Source organism: Ixodes scapularis, unplaced genomic scaffold, assembly GCF_016920785.2.
Source record: "Ixodes scapularis isolate PalLabHiFi unplaced genomic scaffold, ASM1692078v2 PGA_scaffold0__279_contigs__length_252992795, whole genome shotgun sequence".
Classification (NCBI taxonomy): domain Eukaryota; kingdom Metazoa; phylum Arthropoda; class Arachnida; order Ixodida; family Ixodidae; genus Ixodes; species Ixodes scapularis.
The window spans coordinates 86,900,851-86,923,191 of NW_024609835.1; the positions used below are offsets into that span (position 1 = coordinate 86,900,851).

The 22,341-nt window shown below is 48.7% G+C and overlaps 1 pseudogene; it reads right to left on the reverse strand.

Moving 5' to 3' along the window:
- Window positions 1-557: 557 nt before the first annotated feature.
- Window positions 558-3,855, reverse strand: LOC115308634 (annotated as a pseudogene).
- Between the last annotated feature and the right edge of the window lie 18,486 nt (window positions 3,856-22,341).

Genomic DNA, 22,341 nt, shown 5'->3' on the forward strand with positions numbered 1-22,341 from the left:
TCTGAGTGGGTTGGAGCTTTGTTCTGAATGCAGGTTGTTGGTCACTATCGAACTCAAAGTGATCGAGAAAGAATTCACGCTGAACGATTCCTCGCGTGCCGTCGACTTGTGAAAATGACGATGCCGATACAAGTTCATTTCAGCCATTGATATGGCAAAACCTAAACTGCTTTACAAACCACCAGATGGCATAAAATTTTGGAAAGGGTCTATTGAAACCAGTGCCACATTGCATGAGAGGTGTGACAAATTTGTGTGGAATCAAAGCACATGATTCTTTCTGCGAGGAGCTCACTCAGCTGCAGGCTGCACATTAGAGCAGCATTCAGCTCGCAGTATGAGCGAATAGTCGTTTAATTGTTCCCGTAAGTGGTGCCCCGTCTCTATTACCAGTTATAGTTGGATATAGCTAGGCCGTATGTTTTAACCAACGCTGGAGCACGCTGGAGCAGTGTCTTTTATTTATCTGTGAAGGACAATAAGAAACGAATTCCTCGTGCATAGCTTCAACAAAATAAACTTCATTGTTCACAAAGAGATCAAGGGAGTCATATAGCTCACAAGCGGAGTACCTTTCGGGAAAGAGGCTTCCGCGAAAGCCTCAATATATTCTCTAGTGGGCGGTTCAGGTCACCAGCCCAGTTTGCCAAAAAGGTCTGAGGAGCTTCCTGAGAAAAAGCTCGCAGAGCTCTTCGCTGTGGCACGGGTCTCTGCAGTTTGTGCACCACATCAGCGGGCAGTCCATACGGTGTGGAAGCACAGCGCTTGAGGGGACCTTGCGGATTTGTCCACAACGACGAATCTCTGCCGCCTGTACCCTCTCGACAAAGGTTCAGACGAGCTTGCACAGCCACACAGCTTCAGGTCGTGCATAGCTGAGTCCTCCTTGGTTAAGGCTGAACACGAACTGATATGCTCTGTCACGTGATGCATTTCCCTTAAGTTGCAGCTTGCATTCAGGACACGTCACCTGCAAAGTTGAGCGGGTTCTACAGATTAGCCTTCCTTGCTTCCACTCAGACATTTCTATTGCTTTGCTAGGCTGAATGTTTCAGCTAGTTAGTTTGAAATCACGACAATTTCTACAAATAAAAATTGTCACCTTTTGTTCGCAAACGAAGGCCAAGTAGCCAGCCGTGTAAGTTAGCAGTGCGAATCATGTAATACCCCTGTTACACGGGCACACTTAACTGCAGTTACGCTAAACCACAATTAGCGCACAATACTTGCCGACAACATTCTGCGGCGATGCAGTCAGAGCTATGGGCGAACGTGCGCTTGAGCATCTTGAGCACCCATCAAAGAAGTGCACGCGCTCTCTTCACTTCTTTTGAAATAGCTGTCCGATGGTATAGTGCGGCATCTGTGCTGCCACGTAACCGCAGTTAAAGCTGAGTTAACCGCGGTTAAGTGTGCCCGTGTAACAGGGGTATAAGTTAGCGGTGCGAACTCATGTTCAGAAGGGACTTCATTGTACTTCATCAAGTGCTGAATTTTCCAAAGCACGCCAAGAGCTGTCTCAGGAACTGCAGTATTTCCTGTCTCACGAGTGGAGCTGGCACATTTCAGTGCCGTGTGGCACTCAGAACTAGAGGGCGCATTTCCACTTCTGGCAAATTTCAAAAAGCCAACCTGCACAAAACTTGATCGGTCTGCACTGACAGTGTTTTCGAGAAGCTTAACGCCGGAAATAAGGTCAGTTAGGTTGCAATATAACGAACGAACCTTGAACAACTTTTCTGCCGTGAAAACTGCTGTTCTGGCATAAACTCGGTCGTTACCACCATTGAATTGGCGGAAGCAGCTGAACAGAGACTCAACCAGGTCGCTGTTGAGAGGTCGCGTCAGAACGTACTTGAATCTGAAAAAAAAAAAAGAAGTGAGCAAAAGAATACATTCTAGAAGCAAGTTTTTGCCTCACAAGAACACTATTTTGCTTAAAAAGTTTGTGCTCACTTGAGGTCAGTCAGGAGATACTCAATGACGGCGACCGTTGATCTGGTTGTGATTATGGTTGCATTATATATGTCTCTTTCGTAAGGGACTTGACCCAAGACTTCGCGCTTTCGAGTTTAATATCCTCAAGGTAGCTGATGAAATCAACTTCAAGCCATGACAGCCGATCGTCTTCTGTTCTGACGAAAGGCATTTGTCTGGATTTCCAGCCAGAGATATCATGAAGGTCGTATCACATTCCAACGGTTTTCATAAATGTGATGGTTGAGCTACAATCCTCGAATGCTGGAGCCCTCTTGTGGGACTGAGGAGTTTTCTGCAGGTACTCGAGGGTGCTGATTACTACAGGTGAAAATATTAACGTTGCGCGGTACACTTTCATCTTCTCTAGATTGTTTGGTTCCATATGAGCTCGGCTCAGAAGTCGCACTGGTTTGACCAACAGATTCTTCCGAATGTTGTAGAGGGCTTTTTTTTAAAAAAAGCCACTTTTGATCGTCTGTGCTCCATCAAACATCTCTCTTTCTAGCAGATTCGTCCTGAGGTTTTTGATGAGGTGATTGGGGTCAAAAGAAAGGTACAACGGTTCATCTTCACGTACCGGGTGCGGCACAACATGCTGGAGCGTGTTGTTGTCAGACATCTGTCGAAACATCGCGGTGTTGCTCTGGTGGTTTTCAATGACGATGCGAAATATCCGAAATCCTGCCTCTTCAACCACCTCCATGACACTGAGCGTAAAGATCCGGAGCTGGTCGTGCTTCAGATTTCTCGTAAAGAAGTAGCAGACTGGAATCACGTAAGCTGTAGAAAGCCCACGTAGCACGAAGCAAAGGAGCCTAGCTGTTGGCTACTTTAGTGGCTCTTGATCGAGCTTCGCATATGATGTCAACAAGCCCACAAATCTTGTCAACTTGTCGATCATAAATTACTTTCTACTGGATCGACATTTCGTCAATGATGAGGCTGCAGTAGGGCTCCTTCTCTGAGCGCAGACCTTTTCTTTCCACTTGCAGCCGTTCTTTGATGAGACTGGTGACCCCGGCCTCTCCCGTGGACGACCCGACAAACTACTGCAACGTACTTCGGCAGGGCAGTTTAAAGAGTTTCCTTGCGCGTACGTGGTCATATCCTTTACATGATGTCGCTTTCCATAGTACGCATTCTCTCAGCGTTGGTTCTTGCCATGCTGGCCTGGCCTTGTAAAAATTAATTATTTGTTCCAGGGCAAATTTTGCAGTCTTGTCACCTTCCAATGCGGCTTTTGAAACATTCATCAAGGCCTGCACAGCTCTGTCCTCTTCATACTGCTTTAATCTCTCTTGAAATTCGTCGCACGTTTGTCGCAACTTTTCCATTCGCTCGTTCAGCCGTTCGGCTTGCATTTGAAGGCAGTGCGCGTTTTTCCTGGCATCTTCCATGAAGCCTGTCAAATTGAATGACGTATGACATTCTTCCACTTTAAACTCTTTTTGGAGGCAAGGTTCAATAGCCCCGCACTCATCAACAGCAGGTCTTATTTCTGCAAGGGACTGCATTTTGCGTTGTTGACTTTTACCGTCCGCATTCGACGTTAGATGGAACACGAACAAGCGTTCTGCGCTTTTTGAATCTGCTGGTTGCATGTAGGACGGATACAATGGGAAATGAGTCGGCACCGCTATCGGTCGCAGCAACTTCCGCTTCATCCCTACTTTGTAGTCCACCGTAAAATGAAGGGAGCACACGACGCTCCTGGAGCTTGGTTGCCGCTGGCTGGCCCTTCTCGCTGCCTTGTCGTGAAATGTTCTTCAACCAGGCATCCCGGAAGTTCCCTCCAGAAGGCAGCTCGTGATAGCAGAGTTCCGGATTTCTCGCAGCATTTGACTTACAAAGTGGAACGCAACAGTTTTTAGGCATCCCGGACTTCAAAAACTGTGGAGACACAGACAAAAGGCGGTTGTCTACGTCCCTTCTTCTTTCTCATCCATCAGTGGCTAACGCCGCAAAACTATACTCTGCTTCATGCTAAGTGTGAAACGCTGTCAAAGCTACTGAGGCGAGCATGGGGCTTGATCTCGTTGATCATTTGCACGCGTTCTCGCGCAAACAAGACCCTAGATGAAGCCACGCGCACGCGCCAGTAACTTTGACAGCTTTGCACATTTAGTATGAAACAGAGTATATAGACGCTTTGCAGCAGCTCTGCATGGGCGCCGCCATAACCGACCTTCGCTTTTTGTTTCCTCTTATTTCGTTTACTTCATTTTATCATTACCGTAGCAGACGATGTTACTGCCCTTTTAGATTTTATTGTGTCCTTCTCCCCAGCATTAGCCTTTGTGGAGGCTGGTCAATGCCCATTTCAGTGGCTCGGCATCTGGGAAAGACGAGAGAAGGTCAGCAATGGCAGCTGTTATTTGGCGCGTGAGTAAAGCGTATATATAAAACGCGCGAGAAAACGATCGAAAACACAAACTAGCACAGCACAGGGTGGCACTGCGATATTTTCTCCTCACAAAGCGGTGCAAAGGTGGGGGGCAAGCGAGTTTTGCGGCCTTCTGCAACCGCAGGGCCTCGGTATCGGCCAAGTCAATGACGGGCAGATATTTTATCTGGGTAGCGGAGCAGGAGCGCGTTAGGCGCTCTTGCTCCGCGACTTTCTGCTCACGATACCACTCGCCAATGTGTAGCGGGAAAAGTTCTCCTTTGACGCGCGCTCTTTTGTTTTCGGAAAAGAATCGCCAGGCCGCACCACTGTCTCATCTGATATAGAGTTCCTGTATAGGCTCCCTACGGGAGCCAGAGTTGCGCGTTTATGCATGGCATGTGGATACAGCTCCTCACGTGACTGAATTCGGCGAATAGCAGCGCCGCGCGTTCGAGGCGCGCGGCGCGCTCAAAAGCCGGGGAACGTACGCCGGGGCGCATGCAACGTCTACTTTGCTGCACGACACTTGATACGGCTCCTCACGTGATCGGACCTCGGCGAATAGCGGCGAGGGCGGCACGCGGCACGTGGAATCAAACGCGCAGCTCTGGCTCACGTAGGGAGCATATATACAGGAACTCTAATCTGAGACTGAGCGAAAGAAAGCACTGCAGAGGCTTGGACGCGCGAGTGTCTTGAGACGCGGCTTTAGTCCCGCTCAGCTCGTGCGCCGGCTTTGGTAGTGCTTTCTTTCCCCTGGTCTCAGCTGAGACGCTGCTTCTAGCGAGTAAGCCCTGGTCTCAGCTGAGACTGGAGGAATAAACGAAATTCCAAAGCCAGCGCACGAGCTGAGCGGGACTCAAACAAACCGCGTCTCAAGACACTTGGGCGCCCCAGCGTTTGCAGTGCTTTCTTTCACCCAGTCTCAGCTGCGACGCTGTTCTAGCAAACCGGCCCAGGTCTAACAATCACAGAATGAACAACGATAGCCTCAGATTCAAAATTTAGCCATGAAAAGATGGGAGGGATAAGCGAGTTATCAGGCAGTTTCAGAGAAGCTGGTCTTTTTTAGAATGATCAACTTTTCAATGCAAGCGATCAGTCCATCAGCTCAAAGGCATGCAACGAGAGCTGTTCGGTTGTTACTGTGCCGCCACTGCCAAGCTCTTGTGGCTGTCTTTGGTTTACAGGTAGTGGTACGTATGCGGAGCGCAACTTTGCATGCTTCTTGCACAGGGGGTTGCGATGATGTCAGAACGTCGAGCTCTTATTGGCTGATTGAAAAAAATAGTGGGAAAACCTCATGGCGTCTAGCATTGAGGTCACCCACTATCCTTTCAATCAAAGGCAACCAGAGCTTGGGGTAGTTCTGACGTCACCGCAGCCCCTACGCAAGAGGCAGACAACTTGCTCTCCGCATTAGTCATAACGGCGATGTCGAAGTGTTGGCGGTTGATGGCCGAATAGCTGGAATAGGAGCTCGCTTTGCAGGCTTGCAGGTGATGACTTATATGCACATTCTTTTGAAGCAGAAACGTAAGGCGTCGCGTCAAGGGAACCTAGCGTCTCGTTGTGTGAGCATACATTCAGTCCTGATGTCGCGCACCGTTCAGCCATTAGCTTTGAAAATTACAAGGATGACATTGAACCGTGCTTGTTACGCGCCAAGATACACGAGGGTTAGATACTGGCTCCTGCACACATACCGAAATGCGCGTGCCGCAAACGGCGTACGGTTATTCTAGAGCCACTCGATATGGCAGCGTAGCTGCCAGAGTAGCGCCACGCTTTTCCCTGTGCCGCCTCTCACCGTGATTGGTCACACGCGGTACCATAGCAACGAGCTGAGCTGGCTTGGTTTCCTTAGCAACCGAGTGACTACCTGTCACGTGACCTCGCAAGAGCCGTGATGTCACCGGTAAGCAGTCTTGTACACGTTACTAAAAAAAAGTAATTGATTACAATTACTATTACTCTTGGCTAAAAAGTATTCGATTAGATTACTTGATTACTCGACGGCAAAAGTAATTGGACATTACTTAAAGAAGTAATCGTTACTTTACCGATTACTTTATGGTGGGAACAGTTACATCTTTAGCGCTCAACAATGAACTACTTCCACCCTATATTTCACATTTGCACAAGTATTGAAGAAGAAAAACTGGCTCCCTCTTCGTGCTCGTTGCACCTTCACAATGCGGACACAAGCATAGAATTCGTTTGAAGACGTTTAATGATTTGGGCGTTCGCCAGTGTGAGTGTGTGTGTGTGTGTGTGTGTGGGAGGGGGGGGGGGGAGCGGAGGGGGTTCTAGATCTTGTTAAGCTTGAGCAAGGGTTGTCGCTCAAAGTTTGCGTCGCTCGTTTTATTATTCACATGTGGATGAGCTCGCATGTTATACAAAAGAGCAGCAGCTCCAGGATTTGAAACGGATCATATGTAGTATCCATTAGCGGAAGAGATCACCCCGACCTAGGGCGAAGCGGGACATGAAGGCACCCTACCCCGACCACTTCTCAACTCGAAACATTGCTTGTCACAAAGACCACGTAGGGGAAATGGGGAAATATTTCAATTGCCTTTGTTATATTTTGCATCCGCTTTAGGCATTCTTCGGTTCTGGTTCTCCTACGGGCTGCGAGTAGGTACCCTAAGCAGGATTTTTTTTTTTTTATTTCTGTGTGTGTGTGCGTGTGGGGGCTAGTTTGAACGAAGGACTCACAAAGCTACATTCTGCTTCCTCAAACTCCGCCCTGAATGGCCTTTGTCACGCACTGCGGCTTTCCTGGGGCTTTCCACTCCCATTCTCAGATCGAAAAAAAAAAACGGACATTTTACAGAGACTGTACATAGAAAGAGATTGACCTTGTTTCCTACAGCTCCGCAAAAATCTTTCTTTTTTCCGTTCGAAAAAAAAAAGCAAATTTTATTTTTCTCATTTCATAAAAAAAAGGCGTGTGCCCGGGGGGGGGGGGGGGGGGGGGGAGCGTCCCGTGGACAAATTGTAACGGTTACAAGTAATTTTATTACTTCAAAAAGTAATCAGATTACTCTTGTGATTACTGCCTACTAAAAGTAATCGACTGATTACAAAATTACTTGAAAAAGTAATCGATTACAAGTAATTTGATTACTTGTAATGCGTACGGTACAAGTCTGCCGGTAAGATGGCAGCGCCCAGAGCTGGTGGATACTAGCTTGTTCGGTGCGCGGTAGTCGTAATGTGCCGCTGCTTGACGATGATTTCGGACTTCTTCGTGCTCTCTGACGCAGGTATAACGTGAAGATCTAAAAGAATGAGACTTTATACGTTTTCTGTGCAAGATCGCTCTGGATATTACCACCTGTGCGACAGCATCAGTCATATCGCCGTAGCGGTGCTCGTATTCCTGGATGTGTTCGAGGATCGATAAGACATTTTGCATGCAATTTTCGCATACTCCTAGCCTTGTTTGAACGTTGGAATGTCTGAGAATCAATGCGAATTGTATGCGTCGCATGTTGGAACTTGGGGAAGTTGCTTCAGCCCCAGGTAACCGCGTGATCACAAACTTTTAGCGAGGAAGCTCCTGCGATCTTTACGTTTTGTACTATTCAACGACCTTACGATATAGCTTTTAACATAACATTTTCGCATTTTCGAGCTTCCTTTGAACGTTGGAATTTCTGAGAATCGAAACGAAAGGTATACATCGCGTGTAGGGCCTAGGGGAAGTTGTTTCAGCCCTGGGTCACCGAATAATCACAGCAACTTTAAGCGAGGAAGTGCCTGCGACCTTTAACCTTTTGTACTAATCGACGATTTTACGAATTGACAGTTCTGAAGACTTTGATAAACGTCCTTTCGTTGCAATAGCTTACATTTGATCGCAGTGTTCTTTTTTTCAAGTGACAAGCTGGCGTTTGCTCAAATGACGTATATGAAATGACCTGCTCTATAAGCATGCATCAACACACACTATTAAATTTATATGCTCAGAGGTGTGTTCGTCTTTGTAATTAACAAGTTACAGACAATTATTTTTACGAGTGTAATATTTATTTTCTGTAGCTGGGCCCGTTTTGTACTCATTAATGTCCGTGTGCTATGATGCTATCATCATGTGTGTATGGTTCTAAATATCCTCTTTGCAATGCCAACAAAAGCCAAAATGACGACAGCCGATCCCAGCTCACGAATTTGAACCGAAACCTGCGTCACTCGGGCGTATTCGCTCGTCAAAAATCAATTCGTCGATGAATATTTCAATTCGCGTTCGTGGCCAATGAGTGCACATGAGTGCACTTGCGAATGACAAGTTCTATGGTGTGCTTAAAAAGCACGGTGGAAGCTTGGGGTTATCGCACCGGTGCCCTAGCATGTCACGACCGCATGATTCCACTGTTCTCTTTTGAGTTGAGGGTTAAGGCTAAGAAAGAAGAAGTTAAAGAATCATTTCATGGCCCTTTAACACGGGTATGCGTGCTACACCAGATAAAAATATTGACATTTTGCATGCCGGTAAACTTCCGGACGACCACTTGGCCTGTCGGCAAGAACACCTCCTATCCGGCGTCCGTCTCTTTTGATGGCGTTAACAATCCTCTGTAGACCACCGTGCTGTCCTTCTTGGTTTAACCCCGTCGACTGTTCATCGCCCCAACGAGGGTGATACCGTCGTAGACGTCGCTCCCCGCCAGTTGGTGAGATAATCTCATCTTGAATGAATGATTGGGTCTTGAAGAAGTATGGTGCTAAGCACACATTCTCTTACTATGGGGCAGTCGTGCAGCAGTCATGTCCCAAGGCAATTAATTATCCTGTCGTGGCCGGCGTAATCGGATTTTGTTCCATAGGAGTGAAGTCCGAAGTACAAGGACGGTACGTTCGTCCCACGAAGCCGCGTCATCCCGGCGGCGCGGAAAACCACTCGCCTTGTCCGTGCACGGTGCAAATCGTCTCCTTTCATAGAAGAAACAGGCACCGCTCCCCCAGAGGCCCGTGCCGTACCGCCATTCAAAGCGTCTTTTAGGTCTTTTACCACTTTTCAAGTAACGAATGGAGATATCAACTAGATAAAGGTTGCCGCCCGGCGTCGCTAGCAGTACGGTTACCATAGAAACCTCCCAGGCCCAAAATGGAGATAACTATAGGCGCTTCTGACGTCGTGTATCTAGATAATTTTGCGTCGTGTCGCTACTCTGGCAGCTACGCTGCCATATAGAGTGGCTCTAGGTTATTCCTACTTGATCAAGAACCGAAAAGTCTAGACAAAAGAGGACATGACAAGCGGTAACCAGATTACTATACCCTGTTTAACATTACGCCCAGCCACGGCGGATATTACGAGCCATCCCAGCCGATCCAGCTCTATGAAAGCAGCACCTGACTACGCTTTCCGCGTGTCACAGCGCTTCCTCTAGAAGGTCACGGGAAACTCACACGGCCTTGTATTAGCTCCGATGGCTCGTAGAATCTGATGCGACCACACGTAAGGTGAAACGGAGTATAGACTAAAGTGACACTCTTAGAAGAAAACAAAAGCACATCCGAAGTTTTTAACGGTAAATCGCCAGCTTCCTTCAATGAAGAAAAAGACTCGCGCGCTTAGCTATGAAAGTGCATAATAAAACAGAAATACACCATGTTGAAAATTGTAAATAGGACAGTTTCGACTGACTCATCCGAGTAAAAAAAGAAAAGAAAGTTCAGGGAAGGATTTCGAATCGGCGAAGAGGCCGTTAAGGCGAACGCCATCACTGTTCCAGGGGCCGGGTCGGCGCAGTGTATACAAACCGCGAGGCCGGCATTCCTTCCGGCCACGACGCGTTCCTCCGCGTCTGTGTGTGTGCTCAACGAGCTGCCGACGTCGTGCACGCTCCGGAGCTGTTTGCTCAAATCCAGCTATGATGTCTGTCTTCTGGCGGCCGGGCAACCAGCTGCGCATTCCTCTTCCTCGGCAAACACCGGGGCGCTCGAGAGAGCCGGCGCGACCAGGGACGCTCGGCAAGGACCCGGCTTCATTAGGAGACCGGCCGGGAAGCCGCTCTTCTGCACGCGCTGCTTGCCGTCCCTCTTGCCACTGCTGCTCCTGTGTGTGTGCTGCTGCTGCGAAAGTCCAATGGCGCCCGCCGTGAACCCGTGACGAAATTGGCCATCGACGGTGTATATACGGGAAATCATAAAGGACGGAGGCGCTGCGTTGCGTTGCTTTGCCCATCGTGAACAGGTGGTTTTAACGCAGAATAAGTTTATGGCCTGAATCTCGTGCAAAACGCGTTGCGCTCGAATGTTACGAAAAGCCGTTACATGCAGACCAAATTAAGATAAAGCGCACATAACCTACAAAAGGCAGTGCGTTAAAATTAAAAAAAAGGTATTAAGGCATACTTAGTGACAGTTAATCACAGCAATATTTGGCAAGGAGCGCAGCAGGATCTGTATCTCGACGCCTTTGCGCGGTGTCACTGTGATGAGGCGGAGGAGAGGGCAAACAGCTGGGCTAAGTATGACTCAAAGGATCCTGCGCTAGTAACCGACTATTGGCGTTCGAAGCTTGCTTCCGAATGACAAAGCGTAGCTCCCCACGTGATTCATCCGGCGGCATCACGGGTCCTGAATACGTATGAACTTGTCCTGGTGATTCCTACGAACTCGAAGACTATGTACATACATAGGGTGTGCAGCACCCAAACCATCTAAATCATTTTGTTACCGAGCACAAGAGTCATAAGGGAAACATAATGCGTGGACGAGGCATTCTTTGATCCCCGGGTGTATCAAGATAATCGAGAAAACGTATAATTTTTACCCCTTGGTGAAGATTATCGTATTTAAAGACGGTTTCTCGCGTTCGGTTTGTGCAGTATCTGAACCTCAAACCGGTAAAAAAAATTATTAATACCCATTCACAAATATTACGTTTATGATGTGCTATATATGTCGGCTAAATTATGTGGCCCGTGAGAAAACATAAGATACAAGTATACAAGAACGGGCAAAACCGTGTGTTTGCAAAGTTGACAAAGCCCCAGAGCTCAGACACACGGCGAAATCGATAAGGAGGGTGCTAATGATTGTTGAGCGAACTTGCTGAAACCAATATATGCAAAAAAAAAAAAAAAAAAAAAACGCTGAACATTTTGGAATTTTGCTTTTCTCACAGTACTCATTCCGCAGTCCCACCTCTGTTCCCTTTCAGAACATTTTTTTCTTCTTTTCTTTACCTGGTTCCTGCGCAGCATGCCTTTTCTGATGAAAAATGGTTTGAATGTGAACTCGGCAAACACGCGCTTCGTTTGATCAGGTGTCTATTCAGCCGGTGGTCTTCAATTTCATCGTTAACATGAACACAAGCAGCGCTTGGCGTCATCACACGTGAGGCAGACATAACTTTGACATCTATTAAAAATAGTCGACTTCCGTCTGTATTAAAAAAAATCGGTTTCTTTCTCATTTTCTTTTCAATCTAGAAGCCGCATTTGGGTCACTTTTTGCTGACTTGTCATACAGTAGTTAGACGGGCACCCTTAAAAGAACACTGAAATAAAAAAGAAAATTAAAAAGCTTTTTAAAGGGACATAGACACGTATCTTTTTTAATTCTTTTTATACAAAATACAAAAAAAAATTAAAAAAAGAAACTGCGAAATATTTACGTCGTTAGACGCAATTTAGGTGGAGGTCATGGCCCGCTCTAAACCCTACCCACAGATCAGTGGCCCCGCTTGTTACTAGTGGCACGGCCGGACTGGAAGCGCGCGCTTCTTTCTCTTCTTACGGCCTTTGCAATTGGGGCAATCGCCACCTCCGCCGCAATTCGCGGGGGGCGCTGTCACCTCACCCCTGGGCTACCCTTTGTCGTTTGCACAAAGCGCGTCTGACAGTGTATCTCAACGCTGTCGCAACTGGCGGCCGAGATTTTTATAGTTTTTGACGCCTGATCCTTACGTTTAGACCCTCAGTCACTCTCTTATGCGCTGCTGATGAGCCCAAAACGGTGAATATTTGACGCACATCTCCAAGATATTCGGGAGTAAAAAGTAGTAAGTAGAGACAGCGAATGCAATTGCGGTAAAACTATACTCGTCTTTACCTCCAGGACTTCTGTTGCAACTCAAGAACAGGAGGAGACGGACCCCTTCTACGTGGAGGAACTTTAAATGATAAATAATTCGTTAACTCTCGTGAAATGTAAGCAGGCCCAATCTATATATTGCCGTGGTCTGCATCATCCTTTCATAGGCCGCACATGAAGTCGGTCAGCTGCTCTAGACGAGGATGTAGTAGTCTGTACAATTTTCGCACAGTGCATATTACAGCCTGAAGTGCTTCCTCGAGGGCTTGTGCACATATCTAGCTGATTTTTTGTTTCTGTCCGTGATCGTCTTTGCATGGTTAATCAGAAGGATTTTAAGGAACAATTGCCAAAACAACAACCTACGAAGCTCGAACACCAGCGCAAAGCAGCTCGAAGAACTCTTCGAGGGGGGTGAAGTGGGGGGAGGTGGTTGCGCCCCTGGCGGCAAGCAAGTGAACTACATAAGGAGAAAAAATGCCATTGACTCCCGGGCGATTGCAAAGGCCGTAAGAAGAGAAAGAGAGCGCGGGCTTCCAGTCCGGCCGTGCTAGTGGGTTGGCTTGGCTGCTCGGCTGAACACGCTAACAAGCCTAGCGCCCCTCTTTCGCGACATCCTGGCTGTGTTCCAAATCACACCCAAATGGATCCGAGTTACTCTGGCGGGTCGTGTCACGAGACAACACAGATTGAAAAAGGCTGGACGCGGGTAGGTTTTGGAACGCCAAGGTACAAAACCCTTACCCTGGAGTAAGATCGAGTAAATTTTGAAACACGGCCCTGGTGCGTTTACAGGGTGATTCAAGGCGACGCCAGGCTTTTTAAATCGACCGCGAAATTCGGTTTCTTAACTTATTGCGCTACGACTTTCTGCAGCGTTGCCCACAGATGGTACATTTTTTTTTTTTGTAAAATTTGCAAAGAGCGAACTTACCTGAGGAAAAAGTAAAGAAAGAAAAAGGCTTAGCTCCTATGGAAACACAACGAAGCCACCGGTCTTCAAACAACACGGCGCCGTTTCGCGCGGGAGACAAGAGATGGCGCAAGTGGTCGCAACGCCAACTGCCGCCAACGAATGAGCATACGACGCCGAGTGACGACGTCTTTAGCAGACAATAAACTGCAGTTCCTTGTTGATACGGCGCCTGCCTTTGTTTCTGCGACTGTTGCCGCCTGCGGAACGCGCGCCGCTTTTGAGTCGAAAAGATCGTCTGCTGAAAACGTCGGCTCACGGTGCCGTATGCTCGTTCGTCGGCGGCGTTCGTTGCGCCAACCATCAAAAAGGACATCGGTGAAGATACTCCAACACCCGATCTCCACCTTCTCAAGCTGTGGGCCAAGCGACTGCAAAAGATACGAAAGTACCGTAAAGGGCCGAAAAGCACCGAAGCCAGACGCAACATCGCCAGGGCTACGGTGGAAGCGAAGGTTTACGCACAAAAACTCGACGATTACCGCTGGCTCGACTACAGCGCATTGCTCTCCGAGAAAACGTCGATATAGAAACTGTGGGCCACGAATCGCGCGCTTCTTGGAAAGAAGAAATGCAAAGGGGCAACACTCACACTTGCACTTAAGCTCAACAAGACTGAGAAACAACTCGCCGGAATGGCAGGGGACCTCTTTTAGATGCGGAGCATCTCTTGCCCGGGCTATGTCCCGCGGCGTCGTAGTCCGCACTCACACTACGCATGCGCAACTCTCCTCGCTGCGCGTGCGTTCTCTCTCTCTCTCCAACAGCTGCGCGAAGTGCACGCAGCTACCAGCTGCGTCCCTCTCTCCAACAGCTGCGCGTGCGTTCTCTCTCTCTTCAACAGCTGCGCGAAGTGCACGTAGCTACTAGCTGCGTGCACTTCGCGTGCGTTCGCTTCTACTCACACCGCGCGCGCAGGCGCAACTCTCCTCCTCTAGTTTCTTCTCCTTCAAGTTTGAATATAAGCAGCGGTAGCGCGCTGCGCGCGTTCAAGGGGAGGAAGTGGCCGAGTGGGCTGACGCGTCTCAGCTCGGAGCGTGGAGCGAAAGCTTGCGCTGGGAACCTCCAGGGTCCGAATCCCCGCCACCCCCGCCCGTTTCGATCTGGATGAGTTTCGTACCGGCACGCGTTCGTGTGAGGACTACTGCGTGATGCACGTTAAGAATTCCAGGTTAGCGGTTGTACTGCACTGGCTAAATTTCTCATCTACAGTTAAGAGACCGATTACCCGTTGAGGCGCATCTCCATCAAGGCTGTATAAACATAAAGAGCAAACCAATTTCTGCGCGCGTTCAGTTCATCGCTGTTGATTCCACTTCACTTCGTTCTTCCGATGAAGTGTGATGGAACGATGCTCCGCATCACCCCATGGTTCCCCTCGGCAAGATGGTGTAATTTTTTTCCCAGCCCGACTTGAGGATTTGTCCTTAGCCATACCACCACGAAGTCCTGGCTCCGGATTACGGCATGGACCGGCCCTTCACGCGGGGCGAGCTCGAAAGCTCTCTTCGACGCGGAAAAACCCACACAGCCCCCGGACCCGACAGGATCACCATGACAATGCTGAGAAATCTCTCAGATCTTACTAAATTCGAGCTTCTAGAGTGGATTAATGAGATCTGGGAGTCTGGCAAGCTCCCCAAAGCTGGAAACACTCCCTCGTCATCCCAATCCCCAAGCCGGGGAAGGACAAAGGTACCCTCACAAACTGCAGACCGATCTCCCTTACGTCTTGCACCTGCAAGATAATGGAGCGCATGGTACTTTCAAGAATAGAATGGCTTCTCGAATCCAACAACTCTTTCCACCCGGCCCAGACGAGGTTTCGACCCGGCGTCGGCACCCAAGAAAGCCTGGCTCTGATATCGGCGGTTATTATCCGCAACATCAACCCTGACCGCTCCAACATCAGAACCATCATCACAGTTGATGTCAAAAAGGCTTTCGATTCTGTTCCACACTCAACAATCATACAAGAATCTAAGCGCCTTGGCATCACTGGGAGATCCTTAAACTTCAACAAGACTTTCCTCGGAAGGAAAACCTTTTCGGTCCGCTGCGGAGCCAACTGCAGTGAACCCAAGGCCAACCTCGTAGGTGTCCCGCAAGGCTCTGTCATCTCACCGATGCTTTTCAACATCGTGAAGGCGGCGCTACCCCACGAACTCGAAAAAAATAACAAGCTAGGGTTTACGATGTACACCGACAACGTATCGATCTGGACCAAGAGCGAAGACATCGAGAGGCAACAAACCACACTCCAAGCCGGCCTAGACATGATTGAAGCCCACCTTCACAAGGTAGGCATCCAAGCCTCCCCAGACAAGACAAACTATGTCACCATAGCACCCAAACGACCACGAGTAATGAAGATTGGCGATCAGCTCCATCTCGTGCTAGCAGGAAAGCGAATCCAGCCCTCTACGTCTGTCAAGATCCTGGGAATTACCGTAGAGGAAACAGGCAAAGGGGGACATATGGCTTCAAGACACGCTGAAGTACTGCAACTCTGCCCTCAATGCCATCAGAAGAATCTGTAGCGCCAAGGGCGGTGCAACGGACGAGATCGCCAGAAGGATGGTAAAGGCCATGGTAGTCTCCCGAGTCGGCTACGGCGCCCGACACTACTAGCTCACCAAGGCACAGTGGCGAAAACTTGAGTCCCTGAACAACCAAGTTATGAGGATCATCACGGGCCTCCCTCGGTTCACCGCACTCGGGAAACTAAAGGAGCACGCACAGATCAACTCACTTCATGACACCGTCGTCGCTCGCACGGTTGCACACGGCGAACGTCTTAAGCACTTTAAGCAAGGACGGGAAATCCTGAAAATTCTATGGCGCGCAACAGAAGGCCTCCCCGACCTTCCCGAGCAACTCCCTCCTTGGGAGGATCACATGAACATTGCTGAAAACAAGCCGACTGCTCGAAAAGGCGACTCCCAACAGCAAGCACGAATCGCAAAAGCGCACTCCAGAATGGTTAAGACATGGACCAACCCCACACACATCATGGCCGCATATACCGACACCGCCGCAGAAGACTCCCCGGTTCCGCTGAAGACAGCGGCAGTCTACTTTCCAGCTCTCGGCTCCTCGGCCGCGAACGCACTTCCAATGCACACCTCCATCAAAGGGGGTGAACTTGCGGCGATTCACCTCGCCCTCGAAACAGTCCTCAAGTCACAACACCTGCTACCTCGCGAACTTCGAGTGTTCTCGGACCCAAGAGAAACAATTTAAAGAATGCCAGAAAGTAACAAGCCCGAGCCGCATAGTTCGGGAAATCAAGAAGCTCGCCTCCCGACTCCTGCAGGAAGGAACGACTACCAAAATCTCCAGGGTCCCTGCGCATGCAGGCATCGAGGGCAATGAAGAGGCTCATCAGCTAGCTCGCGCGTCCCTTTCCTTTCTCCGCGAAGCTGCTCACGTCCCTCCACATATACACGACCATGGCTATGCCCCCGCCTGTGATCAGGACGTGGCTGGCCAAACAGATCAAGGATACGACCCGGATGAACAACGGCCCCAGATTAAAGAGCACCACCGGACCACACTGTGGGAGAAACTTCCTCCGAACGCAGATCCCCTTCCCCAGGGTTTCGGCAGACGAGCCAGCGTTCTCCTCACGAAAATACGCACGGACACCACCTGCACGCCCGTCTACATCGCATCATGGAGCAAAGGAACCAGGTCTGGAACCTGTTCAAGGTGCATCATGGGCAAGAAGGCCGACACTCACCACATCCTATGGGAGTGCCCCAAATCAAAGGAAGCCAGGACAAAACACCGACCCCCAGACATTAGCTTCCTGGAGGGATGGACCCACCCGCTTGGACCCCAGGACAAGCAAAGGATAATCCTGAACGGCCTCCTAGATTTTATCTATGAGGCCAAGTTGGACACCTTCATCTAATCCCTCCTCTTTTAATTCGTGCCAGCGTCCAGACCGCGTAGTTACCGACGCCCTCCCTCTCCTTTTCCCCTAGATTATGGCCAATAAACGCATTATGAACTGAACTGAACTGGAAACACAGCGAAGCCACCGGTCTTCAAACAACACGGCGCCGTTTCGCGCGGGAGACAAGAGATGGCGCAAGGGGTCGCAACGCCAACTGCCGCCAACGAACGAGCATACGACGCCGAGTGACGACGTCTTTATCAGACAATAAAACTGCAGTTCCTTGTTGATACGGCGCCTGCTTTTGTTTCTGCGACTGTCGCCACCCGCGGAACGCGCGCCGCTTTTGAGTCGAAAAGATCGTCTGCTGAAAACGCCGGCTCTCGGTGCCGTAGGCTCGTTCGTCGGCGGCGTTCGTTGCGCCATCTCTTGTCTCCCGTGCGAAACGGCGCCGTGTTGTTTGAAGACCGGTGGCGTGGCTGCGTCTCCATAGGAGCTAAGCCTTTTTCCTTCTTTACTTTTTCCCCAGGTAAGTTCGCGCTTTGCAAATTTTACAAAAGAAAAAAAAAATGCCCCATCTGTGGGCAACGCTGCACAAAGTCGTAGCGCGATAGTTTAAGAAACCGAATTTTCCGGTCGATCTAAAGAACCTGGCGTCTCCTTGTATCACCCTGTAGGTAGGTATCTTCTCGGTATTAAACCATGGTTGCAATCCCAAACATCGTACAATTCACCAAGCAGCGGTACCGCTTTTACGGGAACCAACATCTCTATTTAGCACCAACACGCGCAAAGGAACAAATCAAGCCAGATCAGGGCACATAGTTAAAATGGAACGCTATAGGCTTAGGCCAGTCCCGCTTCAAACCCAAACACCCAACCGGACAGCGTTTCCAAAGGCCAGCCCCGCTGTGCTAACCCAAGCGCCCGCACAGCACTTCCTAATTCGCGTACTTGCGACAGTTGTTTGCTGCAAACTAGGTCGGTTGAGAAGACCTTCCTCTAGAAACCTCGGTGAACATGGAACGACTCGCACTCATAGAAATAAACAAACTCAACGAGCGTAGCTCGTTGAGCTCGTTATCGTTATCGTTTGAAGCCGAAGCGGAAAGGCGATCTCGGGATACTTTTGAAAACAATAGGGAGTTTTAGAATAACGTACGCAATTTTAGCGCACGCTAGCGCTAAATTTAGCGCTTGTATTAGCGCACGCAACGTGAGAGAGTTTTAGAATAGCGTTTCTCCGTCGCGACGCAAAAGCCCAAGCATCTCGCACTTGCGACGCCACCAAGATACAGTCACAATTTTATTTCACACACGAAATGTTGTAACTTAAGAAAAAACAAGTTTTGTGGTCCAGAGTATTATTTTCGATTTGTTTAAACGTGAGAATGCGACGTGAGCGGATGACCGGTCGTGTCCGCTTGCGTCGCCTCGGCAAGAGAGGTCTCGTGTACTGACCTTCGCACATCGTACCCTCGCCGAGAAATGTTCACGCGTCACAAGCATCAAGCTGTCGGTGATCGTTGTCAAACCGAGTACAATGTCGTCCCGTATTGAAAATCGCAGTCGCGAGGATGCCGCCGAGGTCGCACTCACGACGCCGCCAAAGCAGCCGCCAACATACTCCTGGAAGCCGCCATTTTTTTTTTTCAACTCTGCTTGTCTTGGCTTTAGCCAACTTCTCATCACGAATCCTCCTTGGAGAAGCGCAAAGCCTCTTTGCGTACGCATGCTATTTCCGAGAAATAGCGCGCGCTAAAATTGCGCGCGCAAAGCGCAAAACCTGGTTTGCGTTCGGAGCATGCGCAGTGTTGACGACGCTATTCTTTGCGTGCGCAAAGCTTTAGCGTGCGCTATTCTAAAACTCCCTAATAATAACTCTATCTCTATCTAGATTATTTGTTTCGCAAGCATAATAAAATAGTATTGTCATATACTGTTACGGCACGGAGATACAAATTTACAACCATAACCTTTCGCACGTCAATCATTTCTCCAGCGAATGAGAGATGTAAGCCACTTGCACGCAAAGAGCGGGGCCTTACCGGGCGGCTTTCTCCACATTCTGCTTCTAAATTGCGTCTAGCAACATAAATATGGCTTCGAAAAATTATTTTTCGTGGTAATTTTGTTAATTTATCGAACATGTCTTTTTAGAAAAAAATGATTTTTTTCGTTACAGTGTTTTATTAAGTGTGCCGGTGCAACGGGGGTGTAAGAGCAACCAATTCGTGCTTCGAGCCGCGGTTAGTGCTTCGAGCAAACGGGCCCAGGGCCCGTTTGCTCGAAGCGCTAACCGCGGCTAAAGTTAGCCGCAGTACCTAGAAGAGGGATTTTGAAATCACGTGACTGGCTCGGTAGGGATGCGGGGAAACATGGCGGTGCCCCAGTGAGTGAGTGCCGCTCGCTTTGGAACTAATATGTCGTTGTGGTTGCAATATCGGGCGCGTTAGTCAGCAACGAATGGTGCAGGAGGCTTTCGCTTTGCCTTACCTCACTTAAACCGCAAAGCATGGGCAATGACATCGCCGCATTTTTTAGATAGTGTTTCGATTCTGGGCACTCCTAAGCCTAAATGAACGCGATAATTGTCGGCATAGCAACGTCTTTGGAAAGCGGATTGTTGATAGCACACAAAAGCAGACGGCGTCCCAACAGACCCTTTTTGTAAATTATCCAGGCACCGAGGTGCATGCTACGACTGTGGTTGCACGCGTCGCACGTGCTGGCGTCTGCAGTAGTAACCGTTCTAAGGCAAAAAGTATAAAACAAATTTTGCCTTGCACGCTCGTTCGTCAAAGCCTTTTTATGATTATTTACTTGGAATCTTTTGTAAGAGGAAGGCCAGCGCGCGTGAACCGTAGAATTACACTTCCAGCGTTCTCCTCGCGATGCTTGGATAATTTCGAAAAAAAGTCTGTCGGGACGCTGTCTGCTTTTGTGTGCTATCAACAATCCGCTTTCCAAAGACGTTGCCATGCCGACAATTGTTGCGTTCATTTAGGGTTAGGAATGCCCAGAATCGAAACACTATCTAAAAAATGCGGCGATGTCATTGCCTATGCTTTGCGGTTTAAGTGAGGTAAGACAAAGCGAAAGCCTCCTGCATTATTCGTTGCTGACTAACGCGCCCAATATTGCAGCTACATAATAATAATTGGGGTTGTGGGGATATTTAGACAGCGTGTAGTTGGTCAGCCATTAAAGTTGCGACGAGTCACACGCTGTAGATGAGAAATTTAGCCAGTGCGGTACAGCCGCTAGCCTGGGGTCTTTAACGTGCACCACGCAGTAGTGATACACGACCGCACGCCGGTACGATGCTCATCCAGATCGAAACGGGCAGGGGTGGGGCTCGAACCCAGGATCCCTGGGTTCTGCAGCGCGAGCTTTGCAGCTACAACGACATATTAGTTCCAAAGCGAGCGGCGCTCACTCATTGGGGCACCGCCATGTTTCCCCGCATCCCTACCGAGCGAGTCAAGTGATCTCAAAATCCCTCTCCTAGGTACTGCGGCTAAGTTTAGCCGCGGTTAGGGCTCATTCACACTGGAAGCGGATCCGCGTTCGCAAAGCGGTTGCGAACGCGGTTGTATAAGGATTCAGTACAATTGCACGCGCACACGATGACATCAAATGCGCGTGCAATTGCACTGGATCTTTATACAACCGCTTTCGCAACCGCTTCGCGAACGCGGATCCGCTTCCAGTGTGAATGGGGGGTAAGTGCTTCGAGCAAACGGAGAGACAAAGCACAGAACAAGGACGAAGAAGAAAACACGCGACACAAACAGGCGCTAGTGCCTGCCTGTGTCGCGTGGGCTTTTGTTCTTCGTCCTTGTTGCTTTGAGCTTTTAACATTTTAAATCATCAGGAACCGACTATCTCAAACCAAAGTTTTAACTGAAAAATTTAGACTCGATTTTCTCATCACGCGGAAAATTGCGTGTAATTTTCTTTAAAAAAAAAAAAGAAGAAAGAAAAAGAAAAAAAGAAGGGGGAGCAGCAAACATAACTTCAGCTTATTTATCGTTTCTCTTTGTTTGGGTTAAAGTCAGTGAGTCCCGGGAAACTAGCGCCATTGTCTCCATCGCCTTCTAGCCGGACACATACAGATACTAACATACAGACGACCAAAACACCGCAAAGCGATTGGCTGATCGGTCACGTTGCCGTGGCGATGGCATCCTTTGTACTTTCGAATCTTTGTAGCTTCGAAAGGGTCGTTCTAAACCAGTAGCGCCAAGATCGCGACTGAGCGTCCTGGTACTGAAAGAGTTCTTCGCCAATATAAGCTCCAACGTCGCTGTGTGCAACTAACTTATCAATCGCGCTTATCTCCACGGATTTCTTACAATTATATTGTTCTCCTCATATATTACAAGACAGGAAAATTATTTTTTTAGTGACACCGACACCGACGTCTCATGCGGTGGCGGTTGCCAAGATGTGCGCTTGTTTCGTCGGTAAATGGATAGTAACACCTCGGTTGACATGGCTTTACGAAGTAACCTGTCCCCGGAAATTTGAATCGGCTCACCAAGAATGTAGAGGTCAGTGAGAAACTGCTGATTCCATAAACCAAGACAGCGACCACCTCAGCGCTATTTCTCAAATATTGAGTGATTTTAGTTCGCGTGCACACTACGCAACAATGTTACCGTGAACACGACATCAGCGCTTTTTGTTTTCAAATCTCTCTTCGAAAGAGTGCTGACAACTTTATTAAACGTGTTTTTTTTTTTTCAGGTTAGTGTTTTAGATTAACATTTTACACAACACCAGCAGTTTCGATGTGAGCGATTTATTTCAAGCAGATAAAAAGCGAAAACCCGACGATCACTTGTCTGTGCTAACAGTGTCGCGTATATCCGGATGGGAGGCTGAAGGGCGGAAACAGCGATAATGCCTCTGCGCCCTTATAAATTTCTTGGCGCGGGTTAGCCGCAGATTCACTGATCACACACACAAAAAAAATAATGAACGAATTGAATTAAATTTAGAATAAAGATTTGAGAATTTGCGACAAAAAATAAAATTGTT